Source organism: Lepisma saccharinum, chromosome 5 (genome assembly GCF_977018435.1).
Source record: "Lepisma saccharinum chromosome 5, izLepSacc3.1, whole genome shotgun sequence".
NCBI lineage: Eukaryota > Metazoa > Arthropoda > Insecta > Zygentoma > Lepismatidae > Lepisma > Lepisma saccharinum.
In genome coordinates, this window is record NC_139233.1 from 27,948,637 (window position 1) to 27,961,688 (window position 13,052).

Here is a 13,052-nt window from a genome sequence, read left to right on the forward strand (position 1 = left end):
CAACCAGCCCTTCCCATTTGTGAACAATATACTGGGGAAAATCCCCCGTCCTTCACTGTTGTCATTGCACTACAACCCCATTGTGATTTAGTATTAGGATATAGCGTAGTGAAGAACTGTTTACAAGCATCGCCTAAACCATTGATTCTCCCCCAAAACCTTTCCCTGCCTTCTTTTTTCTTTTCCTAGATCTCAGCATGCGGTTTTCTTGGAAGACGGCCGATTGTGAAAGACAAAAGGGACGGCGAAGAAGTGGGGGGGGGGGTTGAGCGCCAGCTGTACAGAGGGGGAAGCAGCTAGCGCGACCAGCTTAGAAAAGTCGAAGTTAAAATTTACATACATTGCTCTGTACGTCGACAAACTACAGACATTCTAAAGAAAATTATGTAAGATCAGTTTCATTTCTTTGCTGTAGAAGAACAGTTGAAACTTTCTTGCGCTTTAAAATGTTGATTTAAGTTATTACATACAATTGGCGAGCAAGTGAATTTTACGAAATTGAGATCAGGAAAACTACGTAATAGATAATTTATTTAAAAAAAGGCTGCGCGACATAACTAACTTCATATTTGATCTTTAACTCAGTAAAATTTAAATGCCACACACTTGACTGTTCGAGCACAGAACGTCGACGCAAGAACCTATTTTTTAGGTATCGTCACCAGCAGTGATACGGGCTCTTATCAACCGTTCCATGTACAAGGTACATTTTCTGAATGACTACAATTTCATCACATAATGAATAACAAAACAGAATGTAAAGTACCGTACTACACATGTATGTTTCATTAAGAAAAAAAGCTTAATCCTAAGCTGTTTCTGGTAATGTAGTTTTGTGCATGGACATTGTAAAAGTATGCATATTTGTTTGTAAAATACACTACCACGCATTCAGAAATTATTCTTTGCACGGTACGTTCGTATCCTGTATTGAAAACATGTCGCATAAGTAATTATGGGTGTGGTCTATGCAGAAGTGACTCAAGGTATAATTATCATGATCATATGAGGAATGTGTACATACAAAATATTATAAATTTTCTCGTTGTAAGAAGGCTTGTCATATGTTTTCCTTAATGCCTGCAAATCTGTTTGCCAGACTCATGTTGTTTCTTTCCAAAGTGCACTTCATGATGATGTCAAGTTGAATATAATCCATTCACATAAAATACAAAGTTAATAAAATAAGGTATGAAGTTCATAAAGTATTATAAAAATGTTTTCAATAATCATAATGCAAAAAGGACTCATAATTTTCATTTTATTGAATTTTCTTAGGCAAAGTATGTTGTAATGCAGATACATGGTTATACACAGTGGATAAAAATACAATTCACATTACTTATCACAATATAAATTTGGCCATACTAAAGAAAACTATGCTTAAACATAATGATGGTATAATGCAGAAACAGTGGAAAAGTACAAATAAACATTATATTTGATTTACAGGTAAAGCACAACTGTACACTTATGTGTCATGAGGTATTTCTAAAGTTTGGGCTTTAATAAAGCATAATTTGCTCTATAGTAATGATAAAAAGAACTTGTTAGAATACAGTGAATATTTTCTTGCTTTTTAAGCGAATGTAACAACTGTTCTTCAGGGCATGTTAGATTGGTGTAACAAATCCACTCATTAGTGTAATTTTATGCAAGTACATCAACAGCATGATTTTATTTGTTTACCACATAATACAGCGAATCTTAATATGGGAAACAGAGTGAAAATGCTTAAATTGTGATCACACATGAAAAATTGCACCACTGGGAAGAATACTTAGCTTGGAACTTTTTATGATATAGCTGTCATAGAAGAAGGAAAATTCAATAAAACTCGCAAAAGAAGAAAATGGATTCATATGCTTTGGAACTGAAGATCTAGGTTCAACAAAATTATTGGACAACGTATTATATCCACAACTGCAAAATTAGTTAAAATTAGAGTGAAATAAAATAAAGCCCCTATCACACGGAACTGGATTTCTAGTAGGAACGCTCTAGTTGACGCTGGACTGGCTACCCATTTGCTAGTTTTCGCCTCACACGGTACTTGTTATACCGTACTTGTCGATAGTCTTTCGTTTCCATAATGGCGGCCGCACAAGATGTAAACAACGTATCACTTCACACTTTTAAAATACGATAACTATTCAACCGAGAGGAATATCACTTCGTATTAAATGGTTTTAGGTAGAGAAGAACGGCGCTGATAAAATACATACTTTACAACGTTTACTATACACGTATGGAAGAATATTTTAGCTTTTTCAATTGTAAACATGCCTTTCGTGCTGTATGCACTCGGAAACCACAGACAAAAAAGGTTACTTTGCAAACTCACAGATTATCTTCACATGGCCAAACTTTGCTCTGATTGGCTGTTCCACAGAATCTAGTCGAAGAAGTTAGTAGCAATTAGAACATGTCCTATTCCTCAAAACCAGTCAAGCAGTCAGCCAGGCGGCCATAATTTCTACCTAGAAAGTCAGTTCATCGCCAACTAGGGCATTCCAACTAGAAATCCAGTTCCATGTGATAGGGGCTTAAGAGTAAAGAGATTCAAAATAAAACAATGATGCAAACATCAAAAAACAAACTCCCACCATATAAACTGTTTCCAATTTCAGTACTAAGGAGTAGCTTGCTTTTTAAGGTGTTCCCTATACAAATGACTTCTCAGTGTAACCTTGTTCTTATACATTTTCTTGCATATACTACATTCAAATGGCCCCACTGCACTGCTATGTAGATTTCTAATGTGAACATGTAAGTTGCCTTGATGATTATATCTTCTTTGACACAGAGGGCAGCAACATCTTTTCTCACCAATTCGAAAAGGAGAAACAAACTAGCGTAACTGATAATAAACTATCAAAGCATGATGGGGAATTTCCACAATATAACTTGGATTCACAACACAGAGACTTAACTTGTATGTTTCAATGACTTTGAATTTTGCCTGTGGCAAATATCAGCAAAATCACAATGTACAGTTACAGAGAAATGTGCTCAAAATATGCTAACATTAACACAATCTGATACGTGGAAAATTTTATAATATATTCCTTTACTACAAAAATCTTAACTCTTGACATAATATATTTACGGTGTGCGTTATTCTATCATCATCTACAGAAGGGGAACATGAAACGGGACATTAAAAGAGAATTACAATGTGTATCAAAAACACATCATTTATCATCATGGAAAAATTTGGAAACACACGTGGAGAAAGATAATCCTGGTATATAGTAAAGAAATGCCAAATGGTCAAGTAGGCAAAAGTTAATTTAAATATGTAATATTGGTGGAAAGGAAGGTATAATAAAGATTCATTCATTACGATATCAGTCTTATTAATATAAATGTAGAAACGACAAAAGTATTTAATGAAACAAACTCTTGTTTCAGCTGAAAGCATGTGGACAAAACCAAATGGAGACAATAACAAAATTCCAATATAACCAGAAAGCACTCAAAGTAGATACGAAAAGTACATGGCAGTGCTGTTGAAAAAAATAACAAAAAATTTAGGCTTCATATTTCCGAATTATTCTCTGAAGTTCAAGCTACTTTCCCTGCTGACAGATGCGATGGTGGGTTCTCAAGGATTGCAAGTTTTTATACATTCTGTTACATGCAATGCACTTAAATGGACCTCTTGCATCCCCATGTATGTTTCTTATGTGAAGCACTAAGCTTCTGTGATACTGAAACCTTCTTTCACATTCTGGGCAATGGAACCTTTTGTTGCCTATGAAAAGAGAGAAATGAGGAATGTTAAATATGAATATAATAGTTGGACAATGTAGAGATACTAAATACTTTTAAAAAAAAAAAAACGATTCAGTAATGATGTTTCAGAGCAGAATGTGATGAAAAGCATCAATCAAAGAATAATTATAATTTATTCAAAAGTTCTGGTTCAAGGAGGGAGTAGAAATCTGTGGTTGAGTCATAATTTTCACCTAACTTTCGCATAGGATGTAGATGAGGTTAGAGGTTCCATTGGGAATATATGGGCTATATTTATATTTGGGATATACTGTCAGTATGCGTGATAGAACTAACACATTAGATATAATGCTTAATGTAGATTTTTGTCTTTTCTGATTACTCAAAATAGGTTCGCTCCAGTTCGAAAACAAATTCAATTGTTCCATCTGTGATCACAGCTACTCAACAAAGATGTATCTGCTTGTGCACATTAGAAATCTTCATGGAGGAGGCCTAGGCTCTTTCCTTTGCTCATCCAGAAACATTTTGCCCAACTAGCCCAGAGTTGTTTTCAAATGCCCCCAATATCCAAAATATCCTGGTCCACCATACACCTCCAGCCCACAACTAACTTCCCCCTGCTCACAAATGCAACTGCCCCAGGTGTTAAACCTGCCCCATTCTTGTCATCTCCCATACCCTACAAATCCACACTAGAACTATCAAATTCATCCTCTACCCCAAAGGAATCTCTAACCTCAAGGTGGGCAAAAATATGCTAAAAAATGTAATATGCGATATGCAATTATGAATATGATGAGAAACCTTTGATGATTCAGAGCTCACTCACCTAATGCCATGAACATGGAAATTGGTAGTATTCCATATTGCTCAACTTGTAATTTTTAGTTATCACTACACCACGTTGTGAAATCTGATTGAGCCTAAAAATTTTACATTTTCAATCAAATGCTTGAATTTGCATAATTTGTTTTTACTCAAATATTTTAACTGGATAGTAAATGCTTCTTTGGATCATGCAATGAAAACACGAATACCATTCCTATAGATGAGCCCACCCTAATCTTCGAGTGTCCTGTACCTACTCACATCTAGTACTCTGGTACCACCAATGGGAAGAATACTTAGCTTGGAACTTATTATGATATAGCTGTTGTAGAAGAAGGGAGATTCAGTAAAACTTGCAAAAGAAGAAAATGGCATATACTTTGCAATTGAAGATCTAGGTCCAACAAAATTGCATATTATATCCACAATTGCAAGATTAGTTAAAATTAAGAGTAAAATAATAAAAAAAAAACAGTAGATTCAAAATAAAACAATGATACATATACACAAAAAAAATCCCACATAAGGACAAAGATTACAGAACTCATATTCCAAAAACTGTCTTCAATTTCAGTACTAAGGACTAGCTTGCTTCTTCAGGTGATCTCTATACACATGACTTTTAAGTGTAACCTTGTTCTTATAAATTTTCTTGCATATACTGCATTCAAATGGCCCCACTGCACTGCCATGTAGATTTCTAATGTGAACATTTAGGGTGTATTGATGATGATATCTTCTTGGGCACAGAGGACAGAAAAATCTTTTCTCACCTATTCGAAAAGGAGAAACAAACTAGTGTAAGAGTTTGCTAATAAACTATAAAAGCATGATGGGTTTCCACAATATAATTAAGATTCACAGTTGCATCTGACCTAACTTACATGTTTCAATGACTGAATTTTGTCTGTATCTAATATCAGCATAATCACAACAAAATGTACAGCTGTACAGACGTGTGCTCCAAATTTGCCAACAATACCACACTCTCGCATGTGGCAAATTTTGTTATATTCCTGTTCCACAAAATTGTTAATTTTTCAGTATGTGATTTTTCACCCTTTCTATTATGTTTAGTAAATTCTGTTACTTTTACTGCATTAATATTCTCCCACAATTCATTAGCATGCAATGAAGTTTTTCACCATCTACACAAGAAGGAAGCAAAACAGGCCACTAAAAGACAATTACTACTAACTAACATATACCATGAAGGCATCATTTATCACTGAAAACAAATTATGAATATCTGAGAAACATAAGATAATACTGGTATACTGTAATGAAATGACAAATGGAGCAGTGGGCAAATGTTACTTTTAATATGTAATATCAGTGGAAAGGAATGGTATTAGAAACTATAATAATGTTTCATTATATATATACCTAGGTATATTAATTGATGTTGTTTTTAAAACTACTTAAATGTAACACAGTTATTTTTAGTGTTTCATATTTTATTTTATCCACGACGTACTGAAAAAGTTCTGGGAAACCAGAATGAAACATCGCCGATAAAATAAAATAAAAACAACTAAAAATAGCAATGTTAGATTATTTTGCATCTACAAAAAGTGGTTATGTGAACCTTTAAAAAGAACATATAAATGGAGATTCACTCCCGATTTCAGTCTCATTAGTATCTAAATGACAAAAGTATTTAATGAAAGAAACTTGTTTCAGCTGAACGCATGTGGACAAAACAAAATGGAGACAATAACAAAATTCCAATATAACCAGAAAACACTGAAAGTAGATTCAAAAAGTACATGGTACTACTGGTAAAAAACATAAAAAAATCATGGTTCTTATTTTCGGATTATTCTCTGAAGTTCAAGCTACTTTCCCCACTGACAGAGTCTATGGTGGCTCCTCAAGGAATGCACATTTTTATATATTATCTTACATGCATTGCACTTCAATGTGCCTCTTGCATCACTATGAATGTTCTTATGTGAAGCACTAAGCTTTTGCGATACTGAAAGCTTCTTATACATTCTGGGCAATGGAACCTTTTGTTGCCTATGAAAAGAGAGAAATGAGGAATGATAATAGTTGGACAATGCAGAGATACTAAATTCTTAATGATATTCCAGAGCAGAATGTAATGAAAAGCATCAATCAAAAAATAATTATAATTTATTGAAAAATTCTGGTGAAGGATGGATGGAGTAATCTGTGGTTGAGTCATAATTCTCACCTAACTTTTTCATAAATCATATGATCATATGACCTATGTGTGCAATTAGCAGTTTCATATAACTGGTTCAGTTTGAATCAGTGAATAACTTAATTCACATTATTAATATTTTATGCTTCAGAAAGAGAATGTATTGTTATCTTTGTTCTCTTCCACAAATGGCACTGTTTACTAATATTTTGATATCCACAATTATATTATTGATTTTTCTCTTTTTGATGCACTGAAAAATGTACACTGCAAACAACATAATTTTACAAAGTATGTGCACAACTGAAACCAAGCACCAAACTAGACAAGCCCAGACTGCTTGCGTTCGTAGTACGGTAATCCATTCTGAATAACAATTTAAAAGAAAAAAGCCACAAGATGTATCAATTCCAAAAGTATGACTCTGCACAGAAGGTGTTAACCCAAGTACAGAAACTGCACAATGAATCATGGTTTAATAATGAATAATACGGACAATAAAAAAGGTACAATAAAAACAAGATTACATTGTAATATGGCTTTGCAACAGGAATGAAAAAAAATTATAAACTACAGCATTTCGACACCTTTCAGGCACAAGTGTTTCCTTAGGCTGTCTTTGTTCTTATACACTTTTTTACAGTTGCCACACATGTATGGGCCTCTTGCTTCCCCATGCAGGTTCTTCATGTGAGCTACTAGCCTTCGTCGGTATTTGAAACTGCTGTTACATAGCAGACACACAAACAATTTGTCACCTGTTTAAAGGTGAAACTGTGGTCAATGAAAGAAGGAAACAAGACACCATGTAGTTTTACTATACATATATGAATGTATGTATATATTGACAGTGATGTATACTGGGTACAGAATCTGGGCTATCTCACTATGTCATGAAGTTTGAATGGAAAAAAAATTGATTGTTGGGAGGGAGGGGGTGGGGGGTTGTTCATTTTTCAAGTGATGTGATATTGTGAAATATTTACGTAAGCCTAGAGGCAAAAATAAAATATATATAATAAACTTATTATCTTGTATACTACTTTTGGAGTGTCCGAGACCTACATATCTTCACGAGTTGAAGCATGGAGCCTCCTCGTTGGCGTAGTGGCAATGGGTTTAATACCCAGTAGAGGCATATAGTGGCTCAGATCACATGTAAGCTTAGTATTCATATATTTAACTATACAACACAGCACATATCATTCACAAAAATATAATTCAATCACTCACTCCCCACACTACACAGCGACCTGCCTTGAAAGAAAAAGTTCCACATCCCAAGGAAATAAACCCAATGCAATTTTACTCGAACTACAGAACAAGCGTACCTGGCACTATCTGTCCTTTGTCAGTTTGGTTGGGGAGGGAGGGAGGGAGGGGGAGAGAGAGAGAGAGAGAGAGAGAGAGAGAGAGAGAGAGAGAGAGAGAGAGAGAGAGAGAGAGAGAGAGAGAGAGAGAGAGAACTTATACAATGTTTAATTGCAACAGTAAGGAATGAAATACTGAATCCAAGTGTGTTGAGTTATTTAGGCGTAATGTTTAATCAGCATCTCTCATGGTCAGATCACGTAAATTTAACTAGTAAAAGAGCCTTCGCTGCATTACACGCTCTTGTTCGGCTTAAACATTTTCTACCCGTTAGCATTAAAATCAAGCTGGTGCAAGCACTTGTTTTTCCACACTTCGATTACTGCGATTCTGTCTATTCCGAATTACCAGATGATCTCGCTCAACGTCTTCAACGAGTACAAAACACCTGCGTCCGCTTTATTTTCGATCTGAAATATAGGGACCATTTATCCGTTTTCTTTACAAAGCTAAATTGGCTCAAATTAATTGATCGGCGAAAGGTACACAACCTCACCCTTCTCTATAGGGCAATAAGTTCAAAGGAACCGGCTTATCTCTCGAGCAGATTCTCAATGCTTTCCGAATCACACAGCCTTGACACCAGATCGCGAGGGAGAACTCAACTACTCATCCCCCTTCATAACTCAAATTTTTATTCAAAATCTTTCACCGTTTCTACTTCTCGTCTTTGGAACTCACTGCCCCTCGAAATCCGAAACTCATCTTCAGTATATGTCTTTAAGATGCAATTAAAACATTTTTTATTGGGCACAAATAGTTAGCACATTATATTTTAGTGATAAATTGCATACAGTTAAGCGCAGAACAACACTGAAAATCCTTATTCACCTTAATATTTCAAATCCCTGACTACTGTCATGAATATCTGATTGTGTGTGTGTTTGTGTATGTGTGTGTTTTGTTGTATGTTCGTGTGTATAGGTTAGGATTTTATTCCCGTATGCATTTTTTTTTCTTATCATTTTTTTCTGTAATTTTTTCTTTGTAATTTTATATTTCTCTTTTTATATTTTAAAATTTACCTTTCTATGGAATGGTTTAAACGTTGTTGTAAACATGGTTAAGTGGTAGAAAAGGCTACAAAGCCTTAACTTCGCCATGATAAACAAGACGCAATAAATAAATAAATAAATAAAATAAACAAAGTCTTAAAAATCAATCTACACATGAAAAACAATGTATGAATACAATAATTTTTTAGTATCACGCCATTTATATATTGTATCAGTATTAGTAGCACATTTAACTTTCTTCTCCTTCTGTTTTTACCTTCACAAGGAGTATGCTCAATATCTCCTAAGCTCCTTCCCCTTTTATAAACATGCCACTGTTAGGAACAAAAGTACCTTTCCTGCTTCTTTCATATTTTTTCTACTTGTCAAAACATTTATCACACAACATATCATATCAAAATACATATTAAACATAATTCTTTGATATTTTTAGCTGGAATACTTTTCCATACAATATATTATAATACAGCAACACACACTAACCTGAATACAAAATGTAGACTTGATTATCAATTCAGCTGCATATAGTGTATTAAGAGCAGAGCAATACTATGTGGGCACCAGTTGGACTGGTATAGGGAAGTACAGGTTTCAACGTAATTAATAATATTGTCTGATGTCTGATACCTTTTCAGAATCCTCTTCAGGGTATGGAAAATACCAGGATCTCTATCAGAAGTATGCAAAAGTAGGATTACATCTGCATCAAAATTATGAGCCAAACTCAATTTCATTATTAAATTGTAGTCATTTCAAAATAATAGATAACGTAAAATTTGATACATACATGAATAACATTTGTTGTGATCAAAGTTTACAATATGACCACTGTGGTAACAAACAATTGTAAAGACTAGGAGTCTACAAATATTTCTAAACAAATTGTGGTAGATACATTTTATCACTAATTTATGGAGAGCCACGGTGGGCTAGTCGGTAGGGCATCAGACTGTCACGTGGGAGACCCAGATTCGATTCCTGGGGTGGGTGATCTAGGGTCAAAATTTTTCCAGCTTGATTCCCCGTATAAAAATGGCTCTGGGGCTCAACAAGCCTCAAATCGATGGGTAAGGGGGAGGTACCCTGGGAGGTAAAGGTGGCTGGAGAATGGTGCTGATTACATCATTTCCAAAATGGCAGAGATCGAGAATGTATGGGTAGCCTAAATGTGCCTTCATGGCACGGGGAACTTTGCCTTTACCTTATCACTAATTTATAACTTGTCATCTTCAGAGAGGTGCCATTTCAAAAGCAAGATTGCTTGCCAACAAACACAAAATTTTGCCCAGTGCAGTAGGATTCATTATTTATCTGTATAAGTAACAGCCAAAAAATTGTTTTTTTTAAAACTTATGGAGGGGTTTTGTTTGGCAACTTTTTTGGGGCATTAACAAAAACCAAAGAAACACACAAGTAGTTTATGATGATTCAGAACACATGGCTTTCTCTGTATGTCCACCAAGCCTTTTTACAATTAAAAATTTCACACTATAATTGAAACACTAAAGTAAAATAAAATGTTTATTACTGAGCAGATACACTAAGAATACACCTATGAAATTAAATACAAACATATTTGAATATGAACTACAAGAGAGAGTATAACTAACACAAATGTTACTAATATGAAATAAACATAGCACACACACAATAACACAACAAATCACTTCATCTGTAACTGATTTTCACAATGTTCCTTCTCCGAGATTTCCATGGACAGGCTTCCTATGAACAGAACTCGTGTGACTTGTTAAACTATTTTTGTTCTTGTATACTTTATGGCAGACGTAGCACATAAAAGGTCCTCTGTCATCTCCATGAATGTTTTTCACATGAACCCTAAGATGCTTCTGCAGAGTGAAGGTTCGAGGACAGAGGGGGCACTTCACTTTTTGTTCCCTTCTCAAAGAGTCAGGCTTTACTGCTGGAAAATAAAACATCAAATCATTAACTGTGTTGAATCGTTGAAGTATTCAACGATATTTATAATTAGAAAAATATGGGATATTTATAATTTTGACATACCTTTCCATTACTTTCTTACAATGCACAGGTTCTGACACACCAAATTAATAAGAACGAAATGTACCAGAATTACACAATCCTTGTGTACACAGTTGTAATTTCTAAAGTAAAGTTTTAAAACTACGTACCTTTCTGTCATACTGCTACCACTCCCTTTCAACATGCTATTGTCTAGGGTGCAGATTTATGGACACTAAAGTAAAGTGGGCAGGCAAATAGGAACCAAGAATGGTGAAAACAAGCACTTAAAAAAGAACCATGGAATAAAAAAAGGCACCAAAGCAGGTAGTAAACATGAACTTGTTATTAATTTTCTTAGCGGCATGATCATTGACTTGATTTTTTTGTATTGTATTGCATTTTTCTTCTTTTTCTGCTACTTGCCTTTTTTGTTAATTTGTGCTCATCGCAATGATGATGATGAATGGAGGTTAGTTGAAGGAATACTCGAAAAAGAAGAGATTAGCTTTTACAGTTTACTGTCACAGAAACATAGTTGTGAAAGGAAGCAGCAGTAAGATAAAATACCAAAAAAGGTACTTCTAGGAAAGATTTAGCAAAATAGGCACTAAACATCACAATAGGCATTTATAGGCACCATAAAAATTTGTTAAACAGCATGGAACAAATTTGAAACATTAAATGCTGTTTTAATATGAATGAAAAATAAACAAAAATCTGCACCCTATAATATCATACTGTTATTGATATTTGTGTTACTGTTGTTAGTAGACATGTTGCAGAAGATGAAATATGAGTAAAACTACATCATACGCTAAAACACATTCAGCACGTTGCATATACCACTACTGTTGTACTTAATGTTGAAACAATGCAATACCTTGGTTAATTGATTTGGTTTACTTTGGGTTGCTTTTCTAATTGTGACGATTAATGGATATTGTATGAAATTAGAGAAGTGGCAATCACAAGTTCAGACCTGGCAAGAGGATTACACTGGCTGTGGGTCCAGGTATCAAAGCCTCATTTGCTTAGAAGAATGCAGTTTTCATGGTGCAAGTTAACATTCAATATATCACAATGGTCTTAGAATCATCACAGATCCACAATGCTACCCATGAGAACATAAAATATACACTGAGGGTATAGTATGATTTGACTGAAATATATGATGATTCTTTAACAAATTTTTATGTTGCAAGTGTTCTTAAAAGCTCACATAACCACTATTGGATATTTATGTACGTATTTATTCCAAGTTTCAGATACAGCACTTATATCTGTAATATTTTATATTACAAAACAATAGAGTAGTGTTACTATTAAAGTGGCTTTTATTCTTGCTGCGATGTCTCCCCCTACCTCCCAAGAACATTCTCAAGTTTACCTCCCAAGAACATTCTCAAGCTTACCTCCCAAGAACATTCTCAAGCTTACACTACCAAGATATATAGATGCACAGGCTAGTGTCATTGGGAAACTGAGACAAAACATTGTAGCAAGAATTGTAGTTTACTTTTATAGTAACATTATGAATAATTTTATTATATTTCTCAATACATACGAGTTAATCACCATTGATTCACACATTAGTTCAAAAAAATGCTAAAACGAAATTGTTTCTTTACTTTCTTAAATTATATGTGTAAACAAAAATAATACGATGAAAAATTAAAGTTCTAAAGCAAAAGACAACTCACACTATGTGCCTAAATTGTACTGCTTAAATTATCTCTTCTCTTAACTAGCTCATGGTCTTGTCAGAAAATGCTACAGCTAAAAATGCTTCTACGAAGTGTAACATTCATTTAAATACTTTTAAAACATATTTTAAATGTGTAGCGCACAAGAAAAACTGTCTAAAGTAGAAATGACTTACTTTACAAAATAACATGAGGTATTTGATGCAACGTGGCATACAAATCAATTCAATGTGAAGC

The 13,052-nt window shown here is 34.3% G+C and overlaps 1 protein-coding gene across 12 annotated transcripts in view; it reads right to left on the reverse strand.

Annotated features, from left to right (window-relative positions):
• Nucleotides 1-13,052, reverse strand: part of LOC145987728 (uncharacterized) — a 319,042-nt gene that overhangs the window by 125,434 nt on the left and 180,556 nt on the right. The window contains exon 7 of one of the 12 annotated variants that reach the window (XM_083122360.1): nucleotides 10,964-11,050. The exons of the other annotated variants lie outside the window; for them this stretch is intronic. The gene's annotated coding sequence lies outside the window, so the exon portion shown is untranslated. Of the gene's footprint in view, nucleotides 1-10,963; nucleotides 11,051-13,052 lie in introns of those variants that run through there. 12 annotated transcript variants of the gene reach the window in all.